This window comes from Daphnia pulex, chromosome 8 (assembly GCF_021134715.1).
Source record: "Daphnia pulex isolate KAP4 chromosome 8, ASM2113471v1".
Classification (NCBI taxonomy): domain Eukaryota; kingdom Metazoa; phylum Arthropoda; class Branchiopoda; order Diplostraca; family Daphniidae; genus Daphnia; species Daphnia pulex.
In genome coordinates this window covers 8,777,958-8,787,732 of record NC_060024.1, presented here as the reverse complement: position 1 = coordinate 8,787,732, position 9,775 = coordinate 8,777,958, and positions in this window count along the sequence as shown.

Genomic DNA, 9,775 nt, shown 5'->3' with positions numbered 1-9,775 from the left:
CCCACTTATTTCAATCAAGTTTTAGGAGGAAGCCGAGGGGGAAACATGGGACCGTATAGTATAGCCCAGGTAAACCCCCCTTAACTCACCCCTCTCCCATGGGTACGCGCCAACCCCCGCTCGACCCCCCTTTCTGGCCGGCTTGGGCAGCGCGTCATGCACTCCGTAAAACTCAAAACTTTGAACGCGTTTAACGGGCACTTCCGCTCATTTACACACTTCCACACCCTAACCCTATGTTATAAATGATCAGCGTAACGAGATCTACAATCCTGTATCAATTTTTTTTCGATATTAGAAAACCTGTCTTGCTAGGGAAGAGCCTCTGATTCTTCAACCTAGATAATGAAAAAAATATTGTTAATAAAATCCTGTTAAAATTAATAAGATAAGAACCGATGAAAGTTTGTTGAGTGTGATTTGAGCTGCATTGGCTACCCATGAATAGCATCGTTGAGTTGCCATTTTATTCCCGACAAAGTCTAGCGTGAAAACTTTCCCAACCTTAGATGTGAAGTAGACAATTAATTAATTCAGATGTAACACATTAACACGACTGTTCACAACAGATTGAGGCAATATAACCAACCAACATCCAAAGAGACATCATACAATTATTGTCATAATTTTACCTTTTTAAGTTTGTTATTATAAATCACATAATGCTGATCCCCACCTTACTATGCGGATACACGAGGTTGAATCCAAGATAACTGCTGAAAGCATAACACCATGAGCTGTTTGGATTTGTTGTGTTCTTGAAATCACACGAGCTTTAATATTTGCACTACTATAAGACAACATTACTTAAGTGTTTTCAAAGTAAGACCCAAGTGGTATTCAAAAGACTACTTAGACAGTTACTTTTGGAGTCCAACAGTCAGGTCGAAGATCTAAACGAAATCAAATGAGTGTATACGTGAGTATACGAAGAGTTAAAATGGTAAAAAATAAAAATTAACAATATTACAACAATGTCAAGTCAAAATATTTTTTATGTAAACAATTCTGTCGTGATACAACACAGTTCTCAAAGATTTTATGACGACATCAATGATTGCATTTTAAAAATATTACACGCATTGGTTGCGATTTAGGGATTACTCTGATTTGGGCAGTTTGTGCTTAGTGATGCTACTTTTATGCGTTCAACAATACAGAAGAAATAAAAAGTTCTAAATCGAATCGATTTTCCCTACGCTATCTAGTGAAACGACTGATGGTTTGATCTTCTGAAATGAACACAAAAAAAGAAGCGAACGCAAATGTTTCATTTAAAACATTTCAACGCTTCGTTGACTTTCGCTTCCAAGAATTCAAACGTATATATGTAAAGGTCAAATTTATCCTCGGCGCAATTGCAATTCACAGAATCAACAACTTATTCGAAATATCCCTTCGGCAAACCGAATCACATGCATTACGAAATCCTCTTCGGTTGAGTTTGCTTGCATAAAAATTCATTTTCATCTCCCAAAAAAAATTGACCATTTGCAATGATTGTGGTTCTATTCTTTGTTATTAATGCTAGCCCAAAGCAAAGATTTGGGAACTGACGGAAAATGGGAAAACATTTTTGATTTTTTTTGCAAAATCTTACTATCACACACTGTAAAAAAATGGAACCCCACTTAGGCCCACTAAATAGTGTGAAATTGTAAGTCCCCACTAATTTAGTGGGGAACCACACTATTTGGTGTAGTAATACCCTTATGGGTCCACTAAAACTTAAGTGGACCTATCCACTTACGGGTTTAGTGGGGTTAAGTGGACCACAATTCTTATACTAAATCGGGAGAAAAAATTGGGCAGTAAGTGGAGATTCAAAAAGTGGATCGGATTTTTTTCTGATTTTTTCATCGATTTAGTGGGGTAAATGGTAAAAAAACATACACTTCTTCGTGGGGATAAATTGGGCTTTCATTTCATTTTTCATTTTACTATACGTAATTTTTAAATAAGAAAATGGAAATTGAAATGTACCAACTAAAAACACTATAATATTGTTACTAGGTCTACAAAAACTATTGAAATCTTCATTTGTTTTAGTTTTTCGTTGTTGATTGACGGATTTCAGTGATGGCATCAAGTGTGTTTGCGAATTCCTGGTTGCTTACGTTTATCTTCCCTTGATTGGGAAATATACTAAATACAAACTGTTCAAAAAAGTTTAAAAACTTTTCCAGATATTGGGGATATTCCACCCCAAAACGAAAAAAAACTGGCAAACAAGCAGTTAAAAGCATGAAAAATATCTGATCCAACGGAAATTGAGAATCGGTCCACGACCAAAAAATAGGTCAGTGGATGTTCCATTGTCCCATCTATAATAAGAAATGGTTGTTTGTGGTAAATGCCATCTTTGACTTCATTTGCCTAAATTATAAATTTCATTTGATTAAACAAAATTCGAAATGAAACTAACAGATTAAACAAAATTACCTTAACGAAATGCATGAAACGTACCAATTTCGACGAGAAATCGGCTTTCTTCACCTTATAAACAGAAGGCATGAAGCGAAGGGTCAAACTCAAAGATTTCAGACAATCTTTACTAAAAAAATAAAGAGTTATTAGTAAATGAAATTTTATATCAAACTAACTAGAAAATGCCGTCAGAACAATTAGGAATTTCTTCTCCGTTCCTTCGTGCTAAAATTAACAGAGAAGAAAAAAATCTCTCGAGAAATCTTGTTTGTGCCACATCACTATTATTTAGCAGAATTAGTGAATCAATTTCCTTACCTAACCCTAATTATTAAAAACAAAAGATTTGTATAACATTATGTATTCCTGAAGTAATAATTTTCATTTTCCTTTCAGGACTTCAGTTACACTTTCACTGAACCCTTTAGAAGTTAAAAAAATGTCCACTTCGGTGGCACTCCAACTGCTAACAATCTAACATCCATCACAAGTACCGCGTTAAGGCCTTATAGTCTAGTATTTCAAAGATTTAGTGTATGTAATGTGTAATGGAAACACAGGTAACAAGATTGAAGGTTTTGTTTTGAAGGGTCGAAAGATGAGAAGGAACATTTGTTGTCGTCGTTTGAAAAATTGATATTCATATATCGAGTGGTTCCACCGACATACACATGTTTAAACTGAGAATTTTATTTTTATTTGGAACTTTCTCTACAACATATGCGTGATATTGACAGTCAAACGTAATTGTCGAATAATTCTTGAAAAATTCCAAATTTCGGAAGACCAGAGTTGGTCTCAAAACTTTTTTAATAACAATAATACTATTCAAAAAATATTGCCATCCTCCTACTCTTACCCATGTTGGGAAAAAGATAGGAATGTTTTGATTCAAACGGTTACACAAAATGTCCGGTTGTGATGCTTCTAACCACATTTGTACATTCACATTTAATTCACCTTTTTTTATTGGCCCGATAGTAATTTCTGGATAAAGTACTTGGTCCTCCAATCAGTTAAGACATGGTAGGCTAGTGATTTGCAGATATTCGTAACTTTGCCAATAAACTGGGCTCTACGTTTCATGATATAATAAAACGACTCGAACCTCATGTACAAATAAGTGATTGGTGGACCATGTAATTTCATTATAGCAGGGTAGTATAAGATGATGCATTTTGTTTATCAGCTGAACATTAGGAAAATGTTCAGTGAACTGTTCAAACAAAACAAAAATCATATCTTTCAAAATATAACAGTGGCCTAACGTTATTGCCGGGTCAAAAATTATGTCACAAATTTCAATGAACAATAAAATCAAACGGAAGTGCGGGTCATTTTTCGGAATCTTGACACCATATACCGCAAAGTTACTTACATAGCACAAACTCTGGCCCACAAGTTGTTTCGTACTATAATTGCCCTTTTCTCGCAAATTTGCTTCTGTTTGTTCTGGACTTGGTTCGTTACGGTCGTCACAGCGACTATGATGAAATGAAGATATTCGTTTATTCAAAAAATCGGCAGTAATACCATACTCAATCTTATTTGTACTTCAATGATTAAGGTAGAGTTTAAACAAAAAAGGACCTACTCCCTCTGGGATATCATGCATTCCATCAAGAATGTGATTTTCTCCTATGTGGAACGAAATGCTCAAATTTAAAGGGCAGGATCTCTTTAATCCAATGTTTGGATCCCCCAGGAGCATTGACAGATTCAACAGCCTCATCAATAGTAGTAATAGTCATAATAGTACGCATCACTACGGAATCTGTGGTCGAATGATTTCTCAAATTGGGTCTTCTTATTTCGCACAAACGACAGAGTATATTAGCAGAGGGGCTCATGAATCCTCCCAATTCATGTACCCATTTGTATCCGCAAAAAATGTAATTATCATTACATGAATTCTAAAGCAAGGATTATGTTGAATGTTGAGTGGCATTCCTTCGTCGGATTCTAACATTTTTATTTCATTCATGAACGCAAAATCAAAGCCGAACTCTTTCAAATGTTCTGTTTTTACAATAGAGAATGGAAAAATGGTTTTCTGAACTGTATTTTCAACTCACTGTATGTTCATTTCTGTATTCGGACAAAGATTTTTCAAAAAAAAATATCGTTTGAAAACAAATCAGTAAGAGTACTAGGAACACTAATGTATTGAAAATTTTAGGTAATCTTCGTAGGAATGTATTGAACGTGATAATTTCTGCGTGGCTTTTGAATAGAAGGAATAACAATTTCTTCTGGAGAATTAAAACAAAAATTTTTACTAAATTTTTTTTTATATATTTCTAATTGTTTCAGACTTTCAAAGATATCAATTTGACTACTCTCGCAATCAGTGACTTTCTGCAATAGTTGCTTCGTAAGAAAATCAATTGCATTCTCACTGACGTTAAAATGGGCAGATAATTTTAGCAAGATTTTTCATATGGAAAGACTAATCTTGCTTTCTTAAGGGGAAATGTGCTCGTTTTGACCACCAACAATGATATTCTCAATAGCATCATCTTCAAAGTTAGTATTTGGTATTGAAATAGGATCGTTCACATTTAAAAAATTGAAACTTTTTCGCAAACAGACAAATGATGGTAAGAATTTGTAAATGAATTTACTTTCTGTCTGCATCCGTTTTGACCACAACACAGTTCACAATTAATTTTCTTTCCCCCCGTTTTAAAACCATATTGTGTATGAAAATGACGCGTTAGTGCCGAGTAAATATGGATATTGAAATGTCCCGGCAGAAACACTTGATCCGCCGCCGCCATCGCAGTTACTCGATGATAGGATATACACTTTATGATTCCGGGAACTTGATCAACGGTCGCACACTTGATCGACGATTTCTGCCTACGTGAGCGTAAATTTGAGAATAAGTATAGCCTAATAATTGTAGCACCAGTTTGAGTACGAGTACCAGTTACACCGCACGACTTTAAATTTGTTTCTCGTGAAGCAGTTTCTTATAAGGCAGAAATATAATTCTCCCCAACATCCCACTACCTTCACATGGATAGAAACGGCCAAAAAAATTGAATGGTGCTTAACTTTTATTCCTGCTGGTATTGCTACTTCGCTTTAGATACATTACGACGAAAATAACACCTAATTCACGTTAAGCAAGAATGAACATACTCCTTTACAGCAATATAATGAGTCACAAGGTTTGGCAATTCAACTTGTCGAAGATAACACACTTATGCAATGAGTTCCCGCAATTGATTTTCATTCAATGGGTTTATCAAGTGAGGTACTTCTTCTAGTTTCTTGAGAATTTTGCGAATATTCTCCATGTCGCCACCGGGTGTGTCGTCTACGGGTGGGTCTACGACCAGGGCGTTACGTGGCCAGTCTTCATCGTCATCAAAATTCTTGTAAATAAACGATGGCGATGTTTTAGTTGAAGCAAGAAAATACATTTTGACTTGGTCGGCATCTACTATACCTGATCTAGCTCGGCGAAGGCTTCTCCATTTTCAGAAAAACCAAAGCCTATATGGTAAACATTTACGTAAATAAACAAAAATGTTGTAGAACGACAAAAAAAAGAAATCAAACCTCTGGCAAAAGGATTCATAACACGAAGTTAATTTCACCGAGAGTCCCGCCGGAATACTTTAGGCCCCAAAAAGAAAATCCAGCGCAACCACATTTGGGACTCCCGATGCAAATTTCACAGGACGACGAGAGATAAAAAAATCTAAAATAAAACTTTCTTTTTTTTCACCAACGGAATTCCGCCCAATCACCTTGTGATATCATTATAGATTGTATTAGACTTGGTGAAGAGGTCCTTGACTTACCGTGGTGATGCGGAAAAGCGGATCAAAGAGGAGCTGGACGAGATTTGATTCGCCCGTAGCTTACCATTCTGCAAGAGAGAATCGCAAAATGAAAGTTTATTCAAGCCAGAATGCAGGAGCAGGGTCGGCCTCTATCCTCCTTGACAAACCAGACAACGTATTATTATTACTAACCCTCCCCCCCCAACGTCATTCTGATGGTTTTCTAGTGTGTGTAATAGGGTTTCATATTTCCTCTCGACCGACATCCTGCCGTCGTAATGGCCGATGGTGATGGCCTTTCTAAATATACATCACATTTATCACATACAAATATAGGAGCTAGCAGCACCAACTACACAGCCCACTCACTCCAACTCGTACACCGTCAATTCTTCAAGGCTCCGCTCCGCACTGGTGGTTGGAAGGGAATTTCTTCCTACTTTTTTTTGCTTCCATCGCCAATAAATAAGGAGCCAAAGAGAGAACTAGAGAAAGAGGTCGGCTAAATTTCCACTCGAGCTAAAGGAGGCTTATTAGGCAGCCAGGCTGAACGGGTCACCCAGGGCAACTCTTTTGATAAGGAGCTGAAAAGCACGTCGTAGGCGATGTTGGAAACTAGAAAGAAAGAAAAGAAAACTAAATCAAACCAAACGAAAATAACGAGCTCGACTTTTTGTTCTTCTTCTTTACCAATAGAAAAAAAAAACAGAAATCCTTATGCAATCCTTACGTACAATGACAAAGTGGGCGGGTGTGTGTTTTTCGAGCTCATCCGAATGGCAAAATAAAAGAAGGGAATAACTTGCAGCTAGACTCTTAATCAGTTCCAAGTCGGGAAAAAAAAATAAATAAATGGCGAAACTAACTAGAGTAGATCCTGAGCAAGTAGCCTAGGTAACAGCCAATTTCACTTGGGCGTTTGAAAGGTTTCGATGAAATGCTATTACTGAACTGGCTCTTTCGTGGGGATTTTTTTTCTGTTCACTCAACCTGATTCGGACGACGCCAGCATCTTGTGTATTTTTCTTTGTTGTTGTTTCTCGGATATTCACGGCGCAGGGAGCACAGCTGGATGTGTTCATCCGGCAGAGAAGAGATTTTGCTGTTTCGACCCCCCTTGAACCTCCTTCTTTTTTTCTCTTTTGTGTTTCTAAAAAAGCATCTCCTTAAGGCAAAATTGTGTTATGGATCCTTTTGCCAGAGGTTTGATTTCTTAATTTTTTTTTGTGTCGTTCTGCAACATTTTTGTTTACTTACGTAAATTGTTACCATATAGGCTTTGAGATATGGGGTTCAAATTGAATTGGGCGTAAAGGAACGGAAGCTGCCGACATTGTGACCTACGGCTATGGGTTTCATCTTCAGAGTTTAAACCCAGTTGAAATTCCTGAATTGGTACCACCACCACGGCTAGATTCGGATGAAGCGGATAGCATTACTGAAATTACATCTTTGTCTTCAGTCAGTAAAACAGTGTTTCATCTAATGTGTTACCAAATAATTTGTTCTGTACATAATTAGGATCAGAGTGCGTCTCTTTACGAGTTGATGCAGAATGTGGCAACACCCACGAACTCAGCGCGTTTCTTTTGTGATGCAGTGGACAGTTCAGAGTCTTCTGAGGACAGAGCTGATGCGACACCATCCACATCATCTAGTAATAAGACACCATCCACACATTTAGTAATGAGACACCATCAACATCGTTTTATAACACATCAGTCCAAAGATGTTACTCTGGGATAAGAATTTGCCCTCTACAATCTACTGTTAGCGAGCAATCCTCGGGATATCCACTAGCTCACCCAAGCAGTCTGTATAAATATTCCAATGATGGCGAATATTTATCAAAGTCCATCGCTGAACGCAACAAGGTCAACATCGATCCATTCCCTACCCCTACGGGCGGAAGAAAGCGGCTTTTGAAAACAGGTACGTGATGTTTTATGAAATGTGTGTAACACAATCTAAAGTTTTCAGTTTAATCTGTATTTAATTATATACAGCAGACCATGCCATCAAGCAGCGTAAGGAAGAAGAAGAACACTGTGTGGAAGTGTTGTGCCTTAAGAAAGACGGCGACACCAGGCTCGTAGAAGATAAGGAAGAACTATTTACCTCATCCCAATGTACAGCTTAAAACTTACTCGCTACTCGGAAGAAGCCAGAGCACGTGAAAAACATGACAAGTTCGGCGAATGTTGTACAATGATACCTGTGTCAGAGATAGAGGGCCACTATTAGTGGCTCATGTAGCAGCTCACAGAAGGTAATATAAAAGATAAGACTGTTTATTTTTCAATATAATATTTGTAAATATTTTACAGTAAATCGTCCACTACCAGGAGAAACTCTAAAAAGAGACGAGAAGAAAGTGATGATGATGAAGACTTTCATGCATCAACTCCCAAAATGAAGCTCAGGGGGAATAAGTGATAAACAGAAGAAGTGGTTCAAAAAATAGTCGAAGGTAGGAAAGAAGTTTGGATTATGTTGTGTGATTGCTGTTACTGCAATTCAATGCACAAAATGTGTAAAAGTACTCGGTAGTACAACTCAGAAAAACTCGTTAATAGAGAAAAGTGTGTAGCACAAAGATTCAGTTTTTTAAGTGTGATTACTGTTAAATGCACACAGATGTACTATGAATAAGTAGTACAACTAAGAAAGTTTCATCAATAAAGAAATGTAAATATTACAAAACCATTTTGCGTATCATTTTTTGGAAATTGTTTGGAATAACTTGTGAGGCAATTTTAGTATTTCGGAGGCTCGATGTAGAGGTCGGTCTCCGTTGCTGAGGTACGGCTATAATCGACAGTATTGGTTACAAACTCCACGTACCTATGAAAAAACGTGTTCTTTCAAAATAGACAGCACAAAATATGTTATTTAAGAATTTGTTACATACCATTTGATTTGATTTGTTTACGAAAGCGCAACCTGTGGCAAACTGACAAGTAACTTGTCTGCTGCTGTTGTCACTGACGTCAAATCGTTCTAGAATGTGTGGGAAATCAGCGCAACATTTTCCTTGTCATGCGTAGAGCCGAGTAGCCGACATATTTTTCCTATGCTTGCTTTACGCCATGCTTGTGGCGGACTCTGGTAGGCCAAGAGGTGCCATTCTTTTCTGAGACCTCCAACGAGACGGATGTCTGTTGAGTCTCGGCCCACTCGGATTTCGGCCCACCTGAATTTCGGCACACCTGGATTTCGGCCCACTCGGTTATTATAAGAGCCAAGCAAAAAAGAGAAAGGCAACTCGCAATGCCAAAAAGGCAACTGGCCTGACCAAAAAGGCCATTGCCTTTTTGGACTCACCTTTTTTAGATTTGCCTTTCTGACTACCAATTAGTTTAGTTGTTAGTAGTAGTTGCTAGTAGTTACTAGATTAGTTTCTGTTGGCAATCCTTTTTGAAGGATAATCCATAGAAGAATTTATTATGTGAGAGCCCATTTGTCACTGTGGCATCTTGATGCAAATCTAAAGCTGAAAGTGTTAGTAGAAAAATGCTGTGCAGTGATAATTTGGGTATCATTGATGAGCT